A 24,509-nucleotide genomic window follows, 5' to 3' on the forward strand; every position below is an offset into this window, starting at 1 on the left:
CACTCAGCAGTTGATGGATATTTGGGTTGTTTCCAGGTTTTGGCAATTACTTTTTTTTCAGGTTTTGCCAATTATTAATAAAGCAGGTAGGAAAGTGTCCATAGAGGTTTCTGTGTGAACACAGGTTTTCATTTCACTTAGGTAAATACCCAAGAGTGGGTCATATGATAAGTATGTGTTCAACTTTTTTAGAAACTGCCAAAAAGTTTTCCATAGTGTCTGTGCCAGTTATGTTCCCACCAGCAACATATGAGAGTTCCATAGTTCTGAATCCTCATTAGCACTTAGAATTATCAGATCACTGGGGTGGAAAGTATTTCTTAATTTCCAAGTTTTTAAGATGATTTTAGCTATCTTTATATTATCTATCTTTATTATCTATTATCTAATTGAATTGTTATAACATAGCCAGTAAACCTTCCATTAAAAAACTCTCTTATTTGAATATAGTTCACACACAATGTTACACTAGTTTGACATACAAGGTTATACGTTATACTATGCTCACCACAGTGTAGCTACAATCTTGTCACCCTACGCTATTAAATGTTCCATATTTTTAGTTAAGATGTTCTCTATTATTGATCTTTCTCATACATATATTTAGCTTTTTTATTGATATACTTCATATGCCATAAAATTAGAGATATATTTTATATTCCATAAAGTATATAATTAAATGATTTTTAATGTACTCACAATGTTGTGCAACTATCATCCCTACCACAGAGTGTAGATTTTTTTATCTCTCAAAAAAACCACCTCAAACCCATTAGCAATTGCCCCACATTCCCCCATTGCCTAGCCCATGATAACTACTAAATTATTTTCTGGCACTATGGATGTATTTATTCTGGACATTTCACATAAATGAAATCATCATGTAGTTTTTTGTGACTGTCTTCTTTCACTTGGCTAATGTTTTTAAGGTTTATCCATATGGTAGCATGTGTTAGAACTTCATTCCTTTGTGTGGCTGAATAATATTCTATTGTATGGATATACTACATTTCATTTATCCATTCTTTAGTTAATGGATATTTGGATTCTTGCCCCTTATCCTGCAGTATTAATTCATAATACTGCTCCTATTAACATTTGTATACACATTATTGTATGAATGTAAGTTTTCAGTTCTCTTGGGTAAGATACCCAGGAGGGAATTCCTGGATCACATGGTAATTCCAACTTTAAATTATTGTGGGACTGGTAAATTTGCCGAAGTAGTCACACCATTTTACATTTCTATAAGCAAAGGGTTCCTATCTCTCCACATCTTCACTAATGTTTGTTATCATAACCATCCTACTGGGTAGAGGTGTTACCTCATCTCATTGATTTGCATTTATCTACTAATGATATTGAGCATCTTTCTCATGTACTTATTGGCCATTTGTATATTTGATTTGGAAAAATGTTCAAATATTGTGCCCTTTTAAATTGGACTAGTAGTCTTTTTATTATTGACTTGTAAAAGTTCTTTATATATTTTTGATAACAGACCCTTATCTGATATGAGTCACAAGTATTTTCTCTCATTTGGTGATGTAACCCTATACTTATAAAATTTTACATTTTAATTCCAATATTGTTAACAAGCAGTGTTGTATTCGTTTCAAGCGTACTTATAGTGATTCAGCTATTCTATACATTACTCAGTGCTCATCATGGTAACTGTACACTTAACCTTCTTCACCCATTTCACCCATATCCAAATCCACCTCCCCTCAGTAACTCAGTTTGTTCTCCTCACTTAAAGGTCTGTTTCTTGGTTTGTCTCTCTCTCGTTTTCCTTTGCTCATTTGCTTTGTTTCTTAAATTCCATGTATGAATGAAATCGTATTTGTCCTTCTCTGACTTATTCTGCTTACCATTATACTCTTCAGCTCCATTCATGTTGTTCCAAATGGCAAGATTTCATTCTTTTTTATGACTGAATAATATTTTGTATATATTTATTCTCCTCCTCCTTCTCCTCCCCCTTTTCTTCTTCCTCCTCCTTTTCTTTTTCTTCATATACCACGTTTTTTTGTATATGTTTTTTTTTGTGTGTGTGTGTGTATGTTTTTTATTGGAGTTCGATTTGCCAACATATAGCATAACACCCAGGGCTCATCCCGTCAAGTGCCCCCCTCAGTGCCTGTCACCCAGTCACCCCAACCCCCCACCCACATCCCTTCCACCACCCCGTGTTCGTTTCCCAGTTAGGTGTCTCTCATGTTCTGTCACCCTCACTGCTATTTCGCACTAATTTTCTCTCCTTTGCCCTTTATTCCCTTTCACTATTTTTTATATTTCCCAAATGAATGAGACTATATAATGTTTGTCCTTCTCCGATTGACTTACTTCACTCAGCATAATACCCTCCAGTTCCATCCACATTGAAGCAAATGGTGCGTATTTGTCGTTTCTAACAGCTGAGTAATATTCCATTGTATACATAAACCACATCTTCTTTATCCATTCATCTTTCGATGGACACCGAGGCTCCTTCCACAGTTTGGCTATTGTGGACATTGCTGCTATAAACATTGGGGCGCAGGTGTCCTTCCCTATCACTGCATCTGTATCTTTGGGGTAAATCCCCAGCAGTGCAACTGCTGGGTCATAGGGCAGTTCTATTTTATTTTTTTAAAGATTTTATTTATTCATTTATTTATGAGAGACACAGAGAGAGAGAAAGAGAGAGAGAGAGGCAGAGACACAGGCAGAGGGAGAAGCAGGCTCCCTGCAGGGAGCCCGACATGGGAATTGTTCCCTGGTCCCCAGGACCACGCCCTAAGCCGAAGGCAGCGCTCAACAGTTGAGCCACCGGGGCTGCCTGGCAGTTCTATTTTTAACTCTTTGAGGAACCTCCACACAGTTTTCCAGAGTGGCTGTACCAGTTCACATTCCCACCGACAGTGCAAGAGGGTTCCCCTTTCTCCACATCCTAACATTTGATGTTCCCTGTCTTGTTAATTTTCACCATTCTCACCGGCGTGAGGTGGTATTTCATTGTGGTTTTGATTGATGGCAAGTGATATGGAGCATTTTCTCATATGCTTGTTGGCCATGTCTATGTCTTCCTCTGTGAAATTTCTGTTCATATCTTTTGCCCATTTCATGATTGGATTGTTTCTTTGCTGTTGAGTTTAATAAGTTCTTTACAGATCTTGGATACTAGCCCTTTATCTGATATGTCATTTGCAAATCTCTTCTCGCATTCTGTAGGTTGTCTTTTAGTTTTGTTGACTGTATCCTTTGCTGTGCAAAAGCTTCTTATCTTGATGAAGTCCCAATAGTTCATTTTCGCTTTTCTTTCTCTTGCCTTCTTGGATGTATCTTGCAAGAAGTTGCTGTGGCCAAGTTCGAAAAGGGTGTTGCCTGTGTTCTCCTCTAGGATTTTGATGGATTCCTGTCTCACATTTAGATCTTTCATCCATTTTGAGTTTATCTTTGTGTAGAAGAGAATGGTCCAGTTTCATTCTTCTGCACGTGGCTGTCCAATTTTGCCCGCACCATTTATTGAAGAGACTGTCCTTTTTCCAGCGGATAATCTTTCCTGCTTTGTTGAATATTAGTTGACCATAGAGTTGAGGGTCCGTTTCTGGGTTCCTTCTTCTGTTCCATTGATCTATGTGTCTGGTTTTGTGCCAGTACCACACTGTCTTGATGATCACAGCTTTATAGTACAACCTGAAATCTGGCAGTGTGTTGCCCCTGACTCTGGTTTTCTTTTTCAATATTCCCCTAGCTATTTGGGGTCTTTTATGATTCCACACAAATCTTTTTTTTTTTTTTTAATTCATGAGACACACACACACACACACACACACACACACACACAGAGAAAGAGAGAGAGAGAGAGAGGCAGAGACACAGGCAGAGGGAGAAGCAGGGTCAACGTAGGGAGCCTGATGCGGAACTCGATCCCAGGTCTCCAGGAACACGCCCTGGGCTGAAGGTGGCGCTAAACTGCTGAGCCACCCAGGCTACCCTGATTCCACAAAAATCTTAAGATGATTTTTTCAAACTCTCTGAAGAAAGTCCATGGTATTTTGATAGGGGTTGCATTAAATGTGTAAATTGCCCTGGGTAGCATTGACATTTTCACAGTATTTAATCTTCCAATCCATGAGCATGGAATATCTTTCCATCTCTTTGTGTCTTCCTCAATTTCTTTCAGAAGTGTTTTGTAGTTTTTAGGGTATAGATCCTTTACTTCTTTGGTTAGGTTTGTTCCTAGGTATCTTACGCTTTGGAGTGCAATTGTAAATGGGATCGACTCCTTAATTTCTCTTTCTTCAGTTTCATTGTTAGTATATAGAAATGCCACTGATTTCTGGGCATTGATTTTGTATCCTGCCACACTGCCAAATTGCTGTATGAGTTCTAGCAACCTTGGGATGGAGGCTTTTTTTGGGTTTTCTACGTACAGTATCATGTCATCTGCAAAGAGGGGGAGTTTGACTTCTTCTTTGCCAATTTGAATGCTTTTTATTTCTTTTTGTTGCCTGATTGCTGAGGCCAGGATTTCTAGTACTATGTTGAATAGCAGTGGTGAGAGTGGACATCCCTGTCGTGTTCCTGATCTTAGGGGAAAGGTTTCCCAGTGTTTCCCCATTGAGAATGATATTTGCTGTGGGCTTTTTGTAGATGGTTTTTAAGATGCTGAGGAATGTTCCCTGTATCCGTACACTCTGAAGAGTTTTGATCAGGAATGGATGCTGTATTTTGTCAAATGCTTTCTCTGCATCTATTGAGAGGATCATATGGTTCTTGATTTTTCTCTTGTTGATATGGTCTATCATGTTGCAGTGCAACGTGAACCAGCCTTGTATCCTGGGGATAAATCCTACTTGGTCATGGTGAATAATTTTCTTAATGTACTGTTGGATCCTATTGGTTAGTATTTTGTTGAGCATTTTTGCATCTGTGTTCATCAGGGATATTGGTCTATAATTCTCCTTTTTGGTGGGGTCTTTGTCTGGTTTTGGAATTAAGGTGATTCTGGCCTCATAAAATGAGTTTGGAAGTACTCCATCCTTTTCTATCTTTCAGAACAGCTTTGGTAGAATAGGTATTGTTTCTTCTTTAAACATTTGATAGAATTCTCCTGGGAAGCCATCTGGTCCTGGACTTTCCTGTCTTGGGAGGTTTCTGATGACCGCTTCAATTTCCTCCCTGGTTATTGGCCTGTTCAGGTTTTCTCTTTCTTCCTGTTCCAGTTTTGGTAGTTTGTGGTTTTCCAGAAATGCGTCCATTTCTTCTAGATTGCCTAATTTATTGTCATATAGCTGCTCATAATGTTTTTAAAATCATGTGTATTTCCTTGGTGTTGGTTGTGATCTCTCCTTTTTCATTCATTATTTTATTAATTTGAGTCTTTTTTCTTTTTAATAAGGCTGGCTAATGGTTTAGCTATCTTACTAATTCTTTCAAAGAACCAACTCCTGGTTTTGTGGATCTGTTCTACAGTTCCTCTGGTCTCTATTTCATTGAGTTCTGCTCAAATCTTTATTAACTCTATTCTTCTGCTGGGTGTAGGTTTTATTTGCCATTCTTTCTCCAGTTCCTTTAGGTGCAAGGTTAGCTTGTGTATTTGAGTTTTTTTTCCAATTTTTTGAGGAGGCTTGTATTGCAATGTATTTCCTTTTTAGGACTGCTTTTGATGTTGAATGGTTGTATCTTCATTCTCATTACTTTCCATGAATGTTTTTAATTCTTCTCTAATTTCCTGATTGACCCTTTCATCTTTTAGCAGAATGCTCTTTAACCTCCACGTGTTTGAGTTTCTTCCAAATTTCTTCTTGTGATTGAGTTCAAGTTTTAAAGCATTATGGTCTGAAAATATGCAGGGGACAATCCCAATCTTTTGGTATCAGTTGAGACCTGATTTGTGACCCAGTATGTGGCCTATTCTGGAGAAAGTTCCATGTGCACTAGAGAAGAATGTGTATTCAGTTGCATTTGGATGTAAAGTTCTGTAAATATCTGTGAAATCCATCTGGCCCAGTGTATCATTTAAAGCTCTTGTTTCTTTGGAGATGTTGCGCTTAGAAAATCTGTCATTTGCAGAAAGCACCATGTTGAAGTCTCCCAGTATTAGTGTATTATTATCTAAGTATGTCTTTACTTTGGTTATTAATTGATATACTTGGCAGCTCCCATATTAGGGGCATAAATATTCATGATTGTTAGGTCCTCTTGTTGGATAGATCCCTTAAGTATGATATGGTGTCCCTCTTCATCTCTTACTACAGTCTTTGGGATAAACTTTATCTGATATGAGGATTGCTACCCCTGCTTTCTTTTGAGGACCATTTGAATGGTAAATGGTTCTCCAACTTTTCATTTTCAGGCTGTAGGTGTCCTTAGGTCTAAAATGAGTCTCTTGTAGACAGCAAATAGATGGGTCTTGCTTTTTTTATCTGGTCTGAAATCCTGCGCCTTTTGATGGGATCATTAAGCCCATTTACATTCAGAGTTACTATTGAAAGATATTTAGTGTCATCATAATACCTATTCAGTCCCTGTTTTTGTGGATTATTTCTTTGGTCATCCTCTTTCTTTTACAGAGTCCCCCTTAATATTTCTTACAGAGCTGGTTTGGCGGTCACATGTTCTTTCAGTTTCTGCCTATCTTGGAAGCTCTTTAACTCTCCTATTCTGAATGAGAGCCTTGCTGGATAAGTATTCTTGGCTGCATGTTCTTCTCATTTAGGACCCTGAATATATCCTGCCAGCCCTTTCTGGCCTGCCAGGTCTCTGTGGAGAGGTCTGCTGTTAATCTGATATTTCTCCCCATATAAGTTAGGGATCTTTCGTCTCTTGCTGCTTTAAGGATCTTTTCTTTACCTTTGGAATTTACAAGTTTCACTATTAAATGTCGAGGTGTTGGACAGTGTTTATTGATTTTAGGGGGGAACCTATCTCCTGGACCTGAATGCCTGTTTCCCTCCTGAAATTACGGAAGTTCTCAGCTATGATTTGTTCAAATATGTTTTCTGGTCCTCCGTCCCTCTCGGCACCCTCTGGAACCCCAATTAAATGTAGACTTTTCCTTCTAAGACTGTCATTTTCCCCTTAACCTTTCCTCATGATCTTTTAATTGCTTTTCTCTTTTATCCTCAGCTTCCTTCCTTGCCATCAACTTGTCTTCTATGTCACTCACTCTTTCTTCTACCTTATTAACCCTCGTCGTTAGGACCTCCAGTTTGGATTGCATCTCATTTAATTGATTTTTAATTTTGGCCTGATTAGATCTAAATTCTGCAGTCATGAAGTCTTTTGAATCCTTTATGCTTTTTCCCAGAGCCACCAGTAGCTTCATAATTGTGCTTCTGAATTGGTTTTCTGACATCGAATTGTAATCCAAATTCTGCAACTCTGTGGCAGAGAGTACTGTTTCTGATTCTTTCTTTTGTGAGGAGTTCTTTCTAGTCATTTTGCTCAGTGCAGAGTGGCTAAAAACGACTTGTACTGGAAAAAGGAAGAAAGAAAGGAAAGAAAGAAAGAAAGAAAGAAAGAAAGAAAGAAAGAAAGAAAGAAAGAAAGAAAGAGGAGGGGTATTCTCTAGTTCTATGTACTGTAAATCCCCCGACTTCCCCTGGAGCTTTCCAGTGCTGCTTGGTCAAGAACTTGCCCTTCCCCTGTCTTTCCAGCTGGTCTTCTGGGGGAGGGGCATGCTGTGCTGATTCTCAGGTGTGTGTAGCTGGGGGAGCTGCCCCGCCCCCTGCCAGGTACACAGCTCAGCGGGAGCTGTTTATCCTGTGAGGCCCCTGTTCCCTCCCAGTCCCGCCCCTCCCAGGGTGACACCAGGAGGAACAACAACACTGGGGCAGTCAGCTCTCCAGCTCTGGAGTTAGCTCCCACAGTAACTACTGCATTCTCCCACTCTGCACTGGCCTGGATCCTCCCAGGATGGTGGGGGGCACTGATCTGCACAGCTTGGCGGCACCTGGTGGCAGGAGAGTCCTTGCTGTTCTGTGCTCTCCCCACCTCTGCCTGTCTCGGGGGGGAGTGCAGAATCCTGGGCTGTGTCCACTCGGTGCCGTAGGATCCAGGGCCTGAGCTGCTGGAATTGCGCTCCCGGGGTGGGCTCCGAAAGGCAGCAGGGCACAGCCCCCTCTGGAGCTGCCGCCTGAGCTTCCCCCTGAGACTCTGCCCAGCGCGCTCCAGTCCTTTACCAAGATCAGCCTAGTCTGTAGTGAGCTCTCCCCCGGGGCACACTTCCTCTGTTAGTGACTCCAGGAGACTGGAGGCTCCACCGTTCAGTTTCATTCTTTTGCATGTAGCTGTCCAGTTTTTCCAACAACAGTTGTTTTTTTTTTTTTTTTCCAACAACAGTTGTTGAAGAAACTTTTCCCTTTGTATATAATTTCCATTTTTGTTGAAGTTTAATTGACCATATAATTGTGAGTTTATTTTGGCATTTTCTATTCTATTGATCTATGTGCCTATTTTTATGCCAGTATCATACTGTTTTGATTACTACAGCTAGGTAATATAATTTAAAGTCTGGAATTGTGATACTTCCAATTTTGTTTTTGTTTTTCAAGATTGTTTTGACTATTTGGGGTCTTGTCTGTTTACATACAAATTTTACGATTTTTTTGTTCTAGTTCTGTGAAAAAATGCTTTTTTTTTTTTTTTTTGCTATTGGTATTTTGATTGGGATTGCATTACATCCATAGATTGTTTTCTGAGGTATAGACATTTTAAAAATATTTGTTCTTCCAATCCATGAGCATGGGATGTCTTTCTTTTTGGTGTAATCTTCAATTTCTTTAATCAGTTTTATAGTTTCCAGAGTACAAATTTTTCACCCCTTTGGTTAAGTTTATTCCTTTTGTGTATGTGTGCAGTCATAAATGGGATTGTTTTCTTTCTTTTTTTTGAAATTTATTTATTTATTCAGAGAGAGAGAGAGAGAGAGAGAGAGGCAGATACAGGCAGAGGGAGAAGTAGGCGTCATACAGAGAGCCTGATGTGGGACTTGATCCAGGGTCTCTAGGATCACACCCTGAGCTGCAGGCAGTGCTAAACTGCTGCGCCACCGGGGCTGCCCAGGATTACTTTCTTTTTTTTTTTTTTTTCAGGATTACTTTCGTAACTTCATTTTCTGCTGCTTCATTTTTAGTGTATAGGAATGCAACAGATTTCTATACCTTCAATTTATATACTGTGATTTTACTGAATTATCAGTTCTAGTAGTATTTTGGTGGAGTGCTTAGGGTTTTCCATATAAAATATCATGTCATATGCAAACAGTGAAAGTTTTACTTCTTCCTTACCAATTTGAATGCCTTTTCTTTTTTTAAGATTTTTTTTTTAAGATTTTATTTATTTATTCATGAGAGACACAGAGAAAGAGGTAGAGACATAGGCAGAGGGAGAAGCACACCCCCCATGGGGAGCCCGATGCAGGTTCAATCCCATGACCCCAGCCAGGATCATGCCCTGAGCCGAAGGCAGATGCTCAACCAGTGAGCCACCCAGGTGCTCCTGGATGCCTTTTATTTCTTTTTGTTGTCTACCTGCTGTGGCTGAGGGCTTCCAGTATTATGTTGAATAAAAATGATGAAAGTGGACATCCTTGTCTTATTCTTGACCTTAGGGGAAAAGCTCTCAGTTTTTCCCTATTGAGTATGATGTTCACTGGGAGTTTTCCATATATGGTCTTTGTTATGTTGAGGTACATTCTCTAACACTACTTTGTTGAAGGTTCTTTTTATGATGAATATATGTTGTACTTTGTCAAGTGCTTTTTCTGCATCCATTGAAATGATCACATGGTTTTTTATCTTTTCTCTTGTTAATAAGATACATCATGTTGATTGATTTGGGAATAATGAACACCCTGGCATCACAGGGATAAAACCCAGTTGATCGTGGTGAATGATTTTTTAATATATTGTCGGACTCAATTTGCTAGTAGTTTGTTGAGGATTTTTGCCATATTCAGAGAGATATTGTCCTTTTTATGTGTCTTTTCTGGTTTTGGTATCAGGGTGATACTGGTCTCATAGAATTAACTTGGTATTTTTCTTCCTCTTCTATTTTTTTTTTTGAATACTTTGAAAAGAATGGGTATTAATTCTTTAAATGTTTGGTAGAATGCATCTGTGAAGCCATCTGGTCCTGGACTTTTGATTTTTGGGAGATATTACAGATTCAATTTCTTTGTTGGTAATTGGTCTGTTCAAATTTCCTACTTCTTCCTGTTTCAGTTTTGGTAGTTTATATATTTCTAGGAATTTACCCATTTCTCCTAGGTTGTCCAACTTATTGGCATATTATTTTTCATTATATTCTCTTACAATTTTGTATTTCTGGGGTGTTGGTTGTTATTTTTCCTCTTTTATTAATGATTTTGTTTATTTAGGTCCTCTTTCTTTCTCTTTTTATGAATCTGGCTAAAAGTTGATCTTTTTTTTTTTTTAAATTTTTATTTATTTATTATAGTCACAGAGAGAGAGAGAGGCAGAGACATAGGCAGAGGGAGAGAAGCAGGCTCCATGCACCGGGAGCCTGACGTGGGATTCGATCCCGGGTCTCCAGGATCGCGCCCTGGGCCAAAGGCAGGCGCCAAACCGCTGCGCCACCCAGGGATCCCAAAGTTGATCTTTTGAAGAACCAGCTCCTGGTTTCATGAATTCTATTGTTTTTTTTTTTTTAGTTTCTATATTATTTATTTTGGTTCTAATCCTTATTATTTCCTTCCTTCTACTGGTTTAAAGATTTGTTATTCTTTTTCTTTTTTTTTTTTTTAAGATTTTATTTATTTATCCATGAGATACACAGAGAGAGGCAGAGACACAGGCAGAGGGAGAAGCAGGCTCCATGCAGGGAACCTGACGTGGGACTCGATCCCGAGTCTCCAAGATCACGCCCTGGGCTGAAGGCAGCGCTAAACCGCTGAGCCACCCAGGCTGCCCTGTTATTCTTTTTCTAGTTTCCTTAGGTAAGGTTCAGTTCTTTACTGGAGATTTTTCTTGCTTCTTGAGGTAGCCTGTATTGCTATAAACTTCCCCCTCAGAACATTCCCGCTGCATCTTGGATCATTGTGTTACTTTCATTTGTCTCCATGTAATTTTTTATTTTTTAATTTCTTGATTGACCCATTCATTGTTCAGTAGCACGTTATTTAAGCTCCATGTAGTTGCACTCTTTCCTGATTTTTTTTTTCTTGTGTTTGACTTCTATTTTTATACTGTAATTGTCAGAAAAGATGCCTGGTAAGACTTTGATCTTTCTGAATTTGTTGAGGCTTGTTTTGTGGCATAATATGTGATCTATTCAGGAGAATGCTCTATGTGGATTGAAAAGAATGTGTATTCTGCTGTTTGGGGATTGAATGTTATTTTATTTTTTATTTTATTAAGTAATCTCTACACCTAATGTGGGGCTCAACCTCACAAGTCCAAGATCAAGAGTTGCACACTCCACTAACTGAGCCAGCTGGGTGCACCCTAGCATGGAATGTTCTGAATATATCTGTTAAATCCATCTGGTCCAGTGTGTCAAAGTCACTGTTTCCTTATTCATTTTCTGTTTGGATTATCTGTCCATTGATGTAAGTGGAGTGCTAATTCCCCTACCCTTATTGTATTAATATCAATTAGCTCCTTTATGTTTATTAACTGTTTTATGTATTTGGGTATCCCATTTTGGGTGCAGAAATATTTACAATTGTTAGGTCTTTTTGTTGGACTGTCCCCATTATTATTATATAGTGTCCTTCTTTGTCTATTGTATAGTCTTTGTTTTAAAGTCTATTTTGTCTGATGGGGCACCTGTGTGGTTCAATTGGTTAAGTGCCCAACTCTTGATTTTGGCTCAGGGCATGATCTCAGGGCTGTGAGATTGAGCCTGGGGTTGGCTCTATGCTGGACATTGTGTCTGGATCCTGCTTAAGATTCTCTCTCTCTCAAAAAAAAAAAAAAAAAAAAAAAAAAAAGATTCTCTCTCTCTTGTCCCTCTGCCCCATCTCCTCCCTTTCAAAAAAATTAAAATAAAGTATATTTTGTCCAATATAAGTATTGCTACTCTGGCTTTCTTTTGATAGCCATTTGTGTGGATATGAAGACATGGAGAAAGGAACATGTAGTTTCACCCTCCCCTCACTTTCAATCTCCAGGTGTCTTTATGTCTGAAATGAGTCTCTTAGAGGCAGCATAGAGATGGGTCTTATTTTTTTATCCATCACCATATGTCTTTTGAAGTGTTTAGTCTATTTGCATTCAAAGTAATTATTGATATGTATTTATTGCCATTTTATTATTTGTTTTGTAGTTGTTTTTGTAGTTTTTCTCTGACCCTTTCTTCTCTTGCTCTCTAATGATTTGCTGACTTTTTTAGTGATATAATTGAATTACTTTCTCTTTATTCTTTGCATATCTATTACTGGTTTTTGATTTGTTATTACCATTCAGTTTGTATATATCTTCTGCATTTAACAGTCTATATTAAGTTAATGATCACTTAAGTTTGAACCATTTACTCCCCACCTTGAGGTTTTGGGTATATGGTGTTATATTTTACATCTTCTATTTTATGAATCACTTGACCTTTTTTTTTACATAAATACTATTACTGCTTTTGTGTTTTTTACTTCTCATATTTTCACTTTTGGTCTTTCCTTTCCACTCAGAAACCCCTTTAATATTTCTTGTAGGGCTGGTTTAGTGGTCATGAACTCCTTTAGTTTTTGTTTGGGGAACTCTTTATCTCTCCTTTTATTAGAGTGATTGCCTGCCTTTCAGCACTTGAATATATCATGCCACTCTCTCTGGCCTGAAAAGTTTCTGCTGAGAAATTGCTGACAGCCTTATTGAGTTTCCCTTGTATGTAGCTGTCTTCTTTTCTCTTTTTGATTTTATTTTTATCACTGCTTTTTGCCATTTTAATTAATATATGTTTTGGTGTGGATCTCCTTGGGTTGATTTCTTGGAGGGAACTCTGTGCCTCCTGGATCTAGATCTCTGTTTCCTTCTCCAGATTAGGAAATTTTTCAGCTATGAATTCTTCAAATAATTTTTCTCCTCCCTTTTCTCTCTCCTCTTATTCTGGGCTCCCTATCATGTAAATGTTTTTATGCTTGATGGAGTCACTGAGTTACCTAAGTCTATTCTCACTTTCCATAATTCTTTCTTCCATTTACTCAGTTTGATTAGTTTTCATTACTCTGACTTCTAGGTCATTAATTTGTTCCTTGCTTCCTCTAGCCTTCTATTTATTCCATCCAGTATTTTTCAAATTTCATTTATTGTACTCTTAATTTCTGATTGGTTTCTTTTTATCTCTTTAAGGATCTCACTGATTTCCTCTACTATTTTCTCAAGTCCAGTATCTTTATGAGCATTACTTTGAATTTCTATCATGTATATTACTTATATTAGTTTCACTCAGGTCTCTTGCTATGGTTTGGTCCTGTTCTTTCATTTGGAACATATTCCTCTGTCTCATTTTGTCGAACTCTGTGTCCACTTCTGTGTGTTAGGAATGTCAGCTTAATCTACTGCTCTTGAATGTCCTTATGAAGATGTCCTATAGTGTCCTGCAGTGCATTGTCCCCTGTTCTCTAGGACCTGGCACCTCAGGAAGTGTCTCCTATGTGTGCCTGTTGTTGAGTTCTGGCTGATTTTTCCTTCAGTCCATTCATCAATAGAGGCTCTTTTTCTCTATTTTGGGCAGTGCTTGGTACCTGGCTGGGTGGGGCACATTTTAACAAGGTGTGTTAGTCTGCTTGCTAAATGAGATGTGGTGCCACCACCACTGGAACTGAGGCCCTACAAAAGTCATGGGTCAGAAAACACATTTCTGACAAGGTTTGCACTAGTCTTCTATGGGAGGGACCCCACAGTGCCAGGATGGAGGCAAGCATGACTGGGAAGGGTGAATCCAGTGAAGCACAGTGGAGTGGGGCTTGGTGAAAGCAAGTTAGGCACAAATGGCATTGCACTGGGTTTTGCAGGTGGCCATGTATTTATGTTGGGAGGGTTGGGGTGGGAAATGGCACCTGTCAGCTCCTTTGTTCCTGGAGGGGTATTCTCATGATCCTTGTCTCCCGGGACATGCTCTGAGATGAGTAAATCACTCTCCCTCCTGTGTGATCTAGGGGTTTTCCAAATTGCTGCTTCTACACTATCTCTGCTGACTCTGTTATGCTGTCTCTTTAAGGGCATGCCTCCACTTCCTAACACCATCTGGACTCTCCTAGATGGAGTATACCAGTTTTTTAAAATTCCAGGCTTCAAGTCCTGCTGGTTGTAAGAACTCACAAAATTCAGCCCTTCTCACTATCAAAGCCTAATGTTATGGGGATTCATCTTCCCCATGTGGGCTCCCCAGTGTTACTGTTTCTCACCCTTCACTGTGACCCTTGCTCCCTCCTGACACATATGGTCATGGTTTATTTTGGGCCCAAACAGCTTCTCTACCCTTCCTACCCTCTTCTATGTGGCCTCTTCTCTATCTTTAGTTGTGGAGTTTGTTCTGCCAGTCTTTGAGTCGGTTTTGGGATTATTTACATTGACATGAGTCCTATCTACTTTCACCCATGGGATGAGGTAAGCTTAGGGTCCTCTTATTCCACCATTTTCTTTAATAACATCTATTATCAATTCTACACTTTCTTTTTAGTGTTGTTTGACAGAGGAAAGTTTTAAATTTTGGTGAAATCCAATTTATTTTTTTGCTGTTTGCTTGTTTTTAGTGTCTTATCCAAAACCCCCTCCCCCCAAAAAACTAAAAACACAACAACAAAAAAACCTTGCTTAATCCAAGGTCATAAAGATTTACCCATATTTAAAAAAATACTTTAAGTTCATATATTTACATCTTTGATCCATTTTAATTTTGCATATGGTATGAAGTAGGTGTCCAAATTCCTTCATTTGATGTGGATATCCAGTTCTCCTAACACCATTTGTTTGGAAGACTATTATTTCCCCCATTGAATAATCTTGGCACCTTTGTCAAAAATCAATTTATCATAAAATGTAAGGGTTTTCTCCCCCACTGTCAAGTCTATTCTATTAATCTATATGTCTAGCTGTATGCCAGCAACACACTATTTTCATTACTGTAGCTTTGTGATAAGCGTTAAAATTAGGAACTATGAGTTCCTCAACTTTGTTCTTTTTCAAGACTGTTTTGGTTATTCTGGATCCATATGAATTTGAGGGTTGGCTTTTCCATTTCTGAAAAAGGGGGAAGAAGAGTTGAAATCTTGATAGAAATTGTGTTAAATCTGCATATTGCTTTGAGGAGAATTGCCATCTTTAAAATACTATATTCTAATCCATGAACATAGAATGTTTTTCCACTTACTTCGGTCTTCTCTACTTTTTTTCCAGCAATGTTTTGTAGTTTCGAGTGTACAAGTCTTTTAGCTCCTTGATTAATATTATTCCTAAGTATTTTATTATTTTTGATGCTATCATAAATTGTATTATTTTCTTAATTTCATTTTCTAATTGATTTTGTTAAACCACAGGCATACTCCTACTCTAAAATACACACACAGACCACACACACTTTGTTGAATGAGAAGTTTTCTGTATTTGAAACTGTGTATCTATTAAATTATATTAATTACCTTGTTCAATTTCTGTTTTTACTTGCTGTTTTATCTAACAGGCCATTCTGAGAGAGATACATTAAAACTCCTTTATCATGTTAATAATCTTTGAAGCTGGGTGATAAAAACATTAGAAAACATAGTCATTACATTAGTCTTCCCTCTTTTATGCATGTTTAGAAATTTCCAAACAGAATTTCTTAGATTTCCAACTACAATCACATTTTTACTACATTCTCTTTGCATTTTTTTTTAAAGATTTTATTTGTTTATTCATGAGAGACACACAGAGAGGCAGAGACACAGGCAGAGGGAGAAGCAGGCTCCACGCAGGGAGCCTGAGGTGGGAATCGATCCTGGGTCTCCAGGATCACGCCCTGGGCTGAAGGTGGCGCTAAACCACTGAGCTACCCGGGTTGCCCTCTCTTTGCATTTCTAATTATTTTTTGGCTTTATTGTTGGTGGATACAAATTTATGCCAATTATATCTTTTTCATAAAGTCTGCCTTTATTATAAGGTCACTTTATTTTTTTTTTTAAGGATTTTATTTATTTATTCATGAGAGACAGAGAGGCAAAGATATAAGCAGAGGGAGAAGCAGGCTCCTCCCAGGGAGTCCAATGCAGGACTCAATCCTAGAACCCTGGGATCACACTCTGAGCCAAAGACAGACGCTCAACCACTGAGCCACCCAGGCGTCCCAGGTCACTTTCTATTTTATTTTGTATTTTTAACCTTAAATACTACTTTGTCTAAAGTTAAGTGGCAACTTTGCACCACTGTCCCCGCAGCCCTGCATTTGCCAGATCACTTTAGCTATTCCTTTATTTTCATCCTGTACTTACTATTTTAAGTGTTTTGGGTTTTTTGTTTTGCTTTAGCAAATGCACATATTTAAATTTTACTCCCTGCTGAGCGTTGAGCCTGATGTGGGGCTCAATCTCACCACCCATTAGATCACAATGTGAGCTAAAATGAAGAGTTGGATGCTTAAGTGAGCCACCCAGGCGCCCCTTGAGTACATTTCTTCTAAACAATGTATGTTATAATTTCTGTCTTCTAATGTAATAGGGAATTCAGCCTTTTCACAGTTAGTGTAACAAAGATTATGGAGTACTTGATTTTAATACATTCAGGTTATTTTGTTTACTCTTTATTTTATATTGTTGTTTCTTTTCCTTGAATTTGCTGATGTGAGGACATTCTCCTTTCTCATCTCTCCTTTTCTTCCTGTAAATTTGAAGATTTGCAGGCAAGTTTGTTCCAGCTGGAAAGAATGCTGGGGGGAGGGGTGTACTATTGAAGATGCCTGGGCACTGACTCTGGCCTCAAAGACAAGGCCTTCATGGCTCTGAATTTGGCTCAAAAGTCAGCAGAACTTCATTTGTATCCATTCCTGAAATGGAAGTATTAGGGTTGTTTGTATAAATTATTCTTGAACAGAATTGCAAGTCCTAAAAATAAAGGGTTGTAAGGCTTCATAGAACTGAGCCTCTCAGATTAAGCAAGATTTTAGCTGCATGGAAACACACAACTTCTCTGGTTCTATGAGGTTTCTTCACTATGTTAAGCTTCTGTATTCTTGGCCAAGGAAACGGGAGAACTTCCAATGTGTGAATATGGGACTGGGGAGTGGGGATGGAGAAACAAACAGTTGTCTTTCTACCATTCCTTAGCTACCTGAGAGATGCCAAATTTTACTCTTAATTTTCCATTCCACTAGGGTAACCATTTTACACCTAGTATACATAAACAATATTTACTATTATATGTAAAAATAAAAACAAAAAAATGAAAACACAGTACAAACTGTTTCCCTCCACTAAGGCACTCCTTTCCCTCACTAATAAAATGAAATCCTGAGATGCTATAAGTACCCTATTTCCCCTTTGATCCAGATGGGACACATGGGTAGGCCATGGCTCGAGAGTTTAGTATTTCTAGTTTCCAGCTATTATTGCAGTTTTGCTTATAGAATTGTTTCCATTTCAAGATCTTTATCTAGCACTCTGTGACCCATTCCTACTCACCCTTACCATTTATTACAACACACACACACAACCAGTTGCCATGAAAACATGACAAAATGCTATCACTCTAGTTGAAGGGACAAAACTTCATGTCCCAAAAAAGTAAAAACTCATTCCAATGATTGTCTAAGTTTCTTACAAAGAATGCCTGTATATGTCAGAACTCAAACCACCAGAGGGAGATAAATATCTCCAGCAGAGCACCATGGGAAACGTTTGTTTCTCCAATTCCTGCCTTTTCTTGATGGTGTCCTTGGCTGATCCTCCCACCTCCAGAACTCTTCAGAGTGTCCTCTTCCAAATAGAGCTCAACATTTGTGACCTGACTCCTTCAGGGAGACAGAAATGTAGCTTGCTGGGTTGAAAAGCACAGGCATTCTGAAATATGTGAGCCCTCCCAGAAAACCAGTGTGCACAATAACCAGGAATTTTGACTCAAATCCAAAGGAGTCTTGAATAGAGAAATTTTAGACATTGAGGTGAGAGTGATATTTTTTTTTGTTTTTTTTTTTTTTGAGAGTGATATTTAAAGGTGTTTTTGATCAGAGATTTGTCTAGACCCCTCAATTTACAGCAGCATAGAAGCCTGTAACCCTGCTTCAACTCTAGGAAAGCACGTTTTTGATTGTCCAAGCAATTTCAGCCTGGTGTCAAAAAAAAAAAAAAAAAAAAAAAAAAAAGATGCCCTCAGTCTTCTTCCTTCTAGGGAAGGAAAACAAAACAAAAAACCAAGTATCGTTTGTTGTCTTTTATGTTATCAATCCTCTAGAGATTCTGGAGGTTTCCTTTCATTTGGCTCAGAATATCTAGAATGTTTACACTTTAACCTGGAGAACTGGAGGTGTCTCCTTGGGTATTTGTGCTGCACATGAAAGACAAAGCTATTTCATTTAAGCCAAAAAAACATATGGAAGAGGATTTTTTAGTGTGAGGAAATTTGACCGTTAAGGCCAATCTAACTCTATGCATTAATCCTACTGGGACCCATAAGACACGAGCTTGGGAACTACCATCTCCAGGTCCTCAGTATATACACTCAGCTGTCTGTCCTCGTTTGGAATCAGAGTACACCAGAAACAAATTTTCTTGGTAATCTTGTTAGAATGTGTTAGGCCAGCTTTACTACCACCCCAGTATCTCACAGTCTCTCCAAACTGGGACCTCTTGACCTCCTTTGCAGGTATAGCCCCATCCCAGCCTCCAGACCAAATCCCTGCAGTAGAAAAGGTATATAGTTCAGCATTGCTAGTTCAGACTTGTCTGTTGTCCATTTCAGATGAGCGAACATCTTCCTATTTCTGAGACCATTACGCTGGCTCCACTTGGGTTATCTGAGGTTTTGTCTTCCTTCTTGTACATGGATCTGTTATGAAGATGCTAGGCCTTGGCTTACACATTCCAGACTCCACAGCTGGACCCTGATATCTGCTGACTCCTTTGCTGATGCAGCTTCTACTTGTCCATACTGCTGAGTGTCCCTTGCCTCTAGACATGCCGATATGCAGCCTATTCCTTGATACATATACCTGCTGCTCTGCCAGACTACTGTCACTGTCTCTGGTGCAACCCATTTCCCAGATTCTGAATATGCTCTGAAAGTAGAGCCAACAAGTGGGATGTGAGAGAAAAAGCAAAGAAAACTCTAAGGTTTTGGCCTGAGAAACTAGAAGGAAGGAATTGCCACCAACAGAGATGGGAAAGGCTATAAGTAGAACACCTATGGGGTTGCAGAAGGAAGATCAGAAGTTCAGTTTTGGATATGCTAACACAGAATGTTCATTAGTTATCCAACTATGGAGATTGAGCTGGTCATTGGACATACACTTCTGAAATGTAGGAGAGAGGCCTGGACTAGACGTTATTACTTTGGATTTCGCTGGTATGTACGGAGCATTTAAGCCATTGCACTGGGTGAGAACATCAAAAAAGGTTGATGTAGATAGAAAAAGTCCAAGGACTAAACCAAGAGATACTCCCACATTAGGGTGGAGAAGGGGAAGAATCAACAAAGACTGCATCCTGGAAAACTGGTTGCCCTTTTCCAGCAAATAATTAGTAAACATGACCATAGATGCATGCTAGAATCTAACCAGAGTTTTCCTCTTTGTGAGTTTCTTCATGGTGTGTGCCTCATTTTACTCGCAAACAGAATGCTACATACTCATGATTGGCCGAGGTCTTTTTGTAGAATTCTTACCACAGACTTGTGTTTGCTCCAAGTATTCCTCATTTTCTCCTGATACGTGTGGGATCAGTCCTATACACTTCCATGAAGATGAAGGGGAAGCAGAAGTGAAGACTGTCCAGAGAGCAGTGCAGTTTATAGGCTCACATCAGATTGAAAACAAGGTTGGAGAACAATCTTCTACCCAAGTATGTGAAACCAATCATACCTGCAGGTGAGCTTTTGGCTTGCTGTGTATACATTCTTCATCTGGTAAATGATGATTCTTTGGGAACTATTTTCTCTATGTCTTTTTAAGGAAAAACTGGAAATTTTTGTTTAGTTGGCTTTTATATGAAAGTATAATCTTTGGAGCGCCTGGGCGGCTCAGTTGGTTAAGTATCTACCTTTGGCTCAGGTCATGATTTCAGGGTCCTGGGATTGAGCCCTGTGTTGGGCTCCCTGCTCAGGGAACAGTCTGCTCCTCCCTCTCCTTCTTTCCCTGCTTGTGCTCTCTCTCTCTCTCAAGTATTTCTTTTTAAAGTATAATCTAGTTAAAATGTAAACTATTTAAAATATTATAATCCCAGAAAAAATTTTAAACAAACCCATTTAAAAAACATATAAAGGGAACTATATTAGTTTTCTAGGGCTGCTAAACATCGTAGCATAAAACAAAACTTACTCACAGTTCTAGAGTCTTGAAGTCGAAAACCAAGGTACTGGTGTTCTCTTCCTTGTATGTTCCCTGTATCTGGTGGTTCCCAGCAATCCTTGGTGTTCTTGGCTTGTTGCTTCACACTCCAATCTCTGCTGCTGTCTTCACATGGCCTTCTGTGTGTCTGTGTCCAAATTTCCACTTACTTAGAAGGATGCCAGTTATTGTATTAGGACCCAGAATAACCCAGGATGGCCTCATCTTAACTTGATTACAATTGCAAAGACCCTATTGCCAAACAAGGTCACATTCACAGATTCTGGGGGGATATGAATTTGGTGGGTAGTGGGGACACTATCCTACCCAGTAGAGTAAGTGAACTGACTCAGTATGTATCTAAACACAAGATACTATATGATTCTCATAAAAATGAACATAATCTAATAGCAAAATAAAAAAGTTATTATAGTAAACATTTATAGAAGACTCATCCTAACTCCCAGTTCCTAGCAGGCTTCATTGTATTTCTCTAGTGTATTTTCCAGAAACCATAGCACTCTACTACAGTGTCTCACTATGTCCCATGAGATTCCTTAGTTGGCCACCTGCTTGCCCCTGTATTAGTCATCCTGATGGGTTTGAGAGTCTATGAGGGACAAAAATGAATCTGGTGGCTCTCTGGTTCTTCCTTTCTTTTATCTCTGCTTCAGAGAATCCCAGATTAGTGGCCTGCAGCTCTTCCCCCTGGTCTCAGAATTTTTGAATCTAATCAGATTGTATTTAAATTACTGGGCCAGCAATGAGCCTGACAGAGCTAGGGGTTGACCTCCTAAAGGGACAATTTCCTATGGAATGCAAACTAGCTCCCTCCGTTCAGACTTGGGTCAATGCCAGTGAAAGCACAAAAAAGTTGGGGTGTTAGGCTATGTACACCTCTTCCTTACTCGAATGCCACTCTTCCCTGTTTTGTGGAGCAATGAACAGGGTGGTCCCAACCAGGGTCAAGCACATAATTTACAAGTAGAGAGAGCATGCACCTTCCTGATTTATTATACCATAAATTTCCAATTTACCAAAGTGGCTGGAGATCTTCATCTTGGCTGTCAACATGTAAAGATGGTTATTTTAAAATATACAAACTAAACAAGGTATCTCAGATATTTACTTCATAGCACAGATTTGAATTTCGTCGCTTTAGCACTATATAAATTAAAACGCCAAAACAGCTTTTTTGTTTTTTCTATTCAACATTCACTGTTTCCTTAATTCCAGAGTACTTCTGCTGCCATCAGTGGCCTCCTTGGGCCAAATATTAGGTACAATTTATGCTAAGCCAGTTTATTTCTACTAAAAGCAGATCTTTGCTTATTATGTCTGTCCTTTCTTCCCTAAGAGACAAACTAATAGGTAAAACCCACCCACTTTAAGAAGTCGAAGCTCTCAGCAGATGACTGAGTGCTGTGCTAGGGATAGTCTCACGAGCTAGTTGAGAAAAACCAAAAGGTTTTCATCTTTTTCCTACAACACCAAAGTTCTTCCAAGGAAAATAACGAATCTGATCAACCCACTAACTTTACCTGCTACCAGGACTGCTAAATTCACCATAAGCTGTAATTCTTCAACTACTAGAATTATAAATAGTAAGCTACTAACAATGAAGAAAAAGAAAACAATAATAAACAAAAATGGAAAAATCCTTCCTTTTATGCCCAAGTTCTTTTCCACAAGTTGGTTCCTAAAGGTTCCTTCTTTTTGCTAAAAAATGGTATCCTTACGGTTGTCAGGAGAATGCAGAACACTGATCTATTTCTCCTTCAAAGGCAGTGTGTAACCAGTAGCTGGCAAAGATTTGTGAATGTAAGAAATAATATGGCAGATTAACTTTTGGCTCAATTACTCTACTTCTACAAATGTGTTCTTGACTCAAAAATGGGATAAAAAGACCACCCAGCAAAGTATAGAAAGACAAATCCTAGAACGGGTATTAACTATTAAATACTCTCATCCTTTTTCATTTGTTCTTTTTATTCAAAATATATGTAATATGTTCTTGTATTATAAATATTTATATTTGTTATATTTATATTTGTTATCTTGTGTTATAAATATTTATCTCTAATCACATTTAATGTAGACACTGTTAATGCATGGCAAGAGTTAAGGAAATGAGAAAGGATCAAAAAGCCTCTAGGGAGGAGTTTCTAGGATTCAGGATGGGAGCCTCTACGCAGGAGTTTCAGACCTGTAAAACCAACTGCTTGCTCCATTCAGCCATCTCAAAAGCACATCAGATGCAAGGTATTATATATAACCAAGCTCATTATGTCCCTCCTCCATCCGCACCCTCTTCCAGGGTTCCTCTAACTCGCTGAATGGCATTAGTTGTGAAAGCCATAATCTACATGTCGTCTTTGACTCCTTCCTTTCCTCATTCACCCTATCCCAACCCTTTATTATGTCGTGTCAGCATTATCTACTTTATCACTCTGGAGATGGCCACTGCCACCACCGCAACTGCTCACCTCACCATGGTCTCCTAAGTTTCCACGCTATCCATCATCAGCCCTCTAGAGTCTATTCTTCACATTAGTGCAGGTTATCCATTTTCCACTGATATCTGCAAACAGTATTTTGAAATAGTTTGTAAACAGCAAAGAAAAAGTATAAATATGCACACTATATATAAAGCATAAGAAAGTGAATATTCATGCACCTACTGCCCCACTTTTTTTTCCCCCCAAATCTAACTCCTCTGCATAAAATCCACTACTTCAGCCATAGAGATATTTTGATTCTTAGGTTCTGGCTGCCACTTCTTACTTCAGGATCTTCACTGTTACTATTTAGAATATGCTCCCCTGCTTTCATTTTCTGCCCTTTTAACTTCTCTCAAGCAGCTCTCTTCAGGGTATCTAGGGTTTTCCCTCACAAGCACTTACCTCTGAAATGGTATATTTATGACTCATGTTACAAGTCTAAAAGCTCCATGTTGGCACAGGCCATATATCTTTTTCGCTTGTCATTGCAATGACTGTAGCCACATGATACTCTGGGGCACCAGTAAATGTCCGTTAGATGATGAAAGGTGAATTGACTGAGCAAATGAAGAGCAGGATAAGGAAAAGTCCTTAGACTTTTCTGTATAGTATAGTTACTACATATGAAAAGGACTTCTCCCCATCAGTGAATCCTACCTTTAATGAATTCTAGCTCATGGTGTTTTATGTCTCACAGTAAGAATTGCCTAATTTAATTGCTTCAGCTTTAGATATACTTCATGGACTTCAACCAGTGGCCTCTCCATATTACTTCTACTCATTTAGCTAGCTAGAGTCTATGTACAATTGCCCTTAGGATTAGTACTTTAAAAGTTCACATCTTTACTTTGACCTTACTCAACCAAGAATGTGTACTAGGAACCAAAGTTAAGAGCTCAATACATTAGCCTACTATAATTGCTACTATATAACTGGAAAAATTTTAACTGAACACAGGTTTGCATTAAGTATATATATTTGAAATAAATGTTCTATAGCTGTACATGTGAATGTAAAATATTAAATTTACAAGTATCCTTTGCCATGAATCAGCTACAAGCCAAGTTGTTTAACCATATATACATCTTGATTAAGTACCTTAAGAAACTAAAATATGAAGTGTTTAGTCTCACAAATCACCTAGAAACAAATTTTTATTCTGAGAAATCAGGAAAAACTATTCTTTATGTATAAAATGAAGTTACTTCTATCTTATATTCATAGATAGATAGATAGATAGATAGATAGATAGATAGAGACTATATTTATTAGGTCCACAATTTTGACTGGAATTTAAATTCAGGTTCTGTAGTTTCTGGCAATGACTCCTGGAAAACTCTTCATTTAGTTTCCTCATCTAGGAGAGAAGAGCATTGCCTGGTTAACAGGATTATCTGAAGATCAAACAAAATAACATATGAGGAAGCACCAGTCACAGTCTGTACTCGGTAAAGGTTAAATAAATTAACAGAAATTTTATAGCATTGTAGCATATACAAGTTACAAAATCCTATAAAGGTAGTAATTTATAAATAAAGCAAAAACACAAAC

General features: G+C 38.5%; 1 long non-coding RNA gene across 1 annotated transcript in view; it reads right to left on the reverse strand.

Annotated features, from left to right (window-relative positions):
* The window catches only part of LOC121497206, a 38,981-nt gene extending 17,019 nt beyond the window's left edge, over nucleotides 1–21,962 (reverse strand). The window contains exon 1 of the long non-coding RNA XR_005989433.1: nucleotides 20,453–21,962. This is a non-coding gene — a long non-coding RNA (uncharacterized LOC121497206). The remainder of the gene's footprint in view (nucleotides 1–20,452) is intronic.
* Nucleotides 21,963–24,509: the final 2,547 nt, after the last annotated feature.

The sequence above is a fragment of the Vulpes lagopus genome, chromosome 8 (assembly GCF_018345385.1).
Source record: "Vulpes lagopus strain Blue_001 chromosome 8, ASM1834538v1, whole genome shotgun sequence".
Taxonomy (NCBI): Eukaryota; Metazoa; Chordata; class Mammalia; order Carnivora; family Canidae; genus Vulpes; species Vulpes lagopus.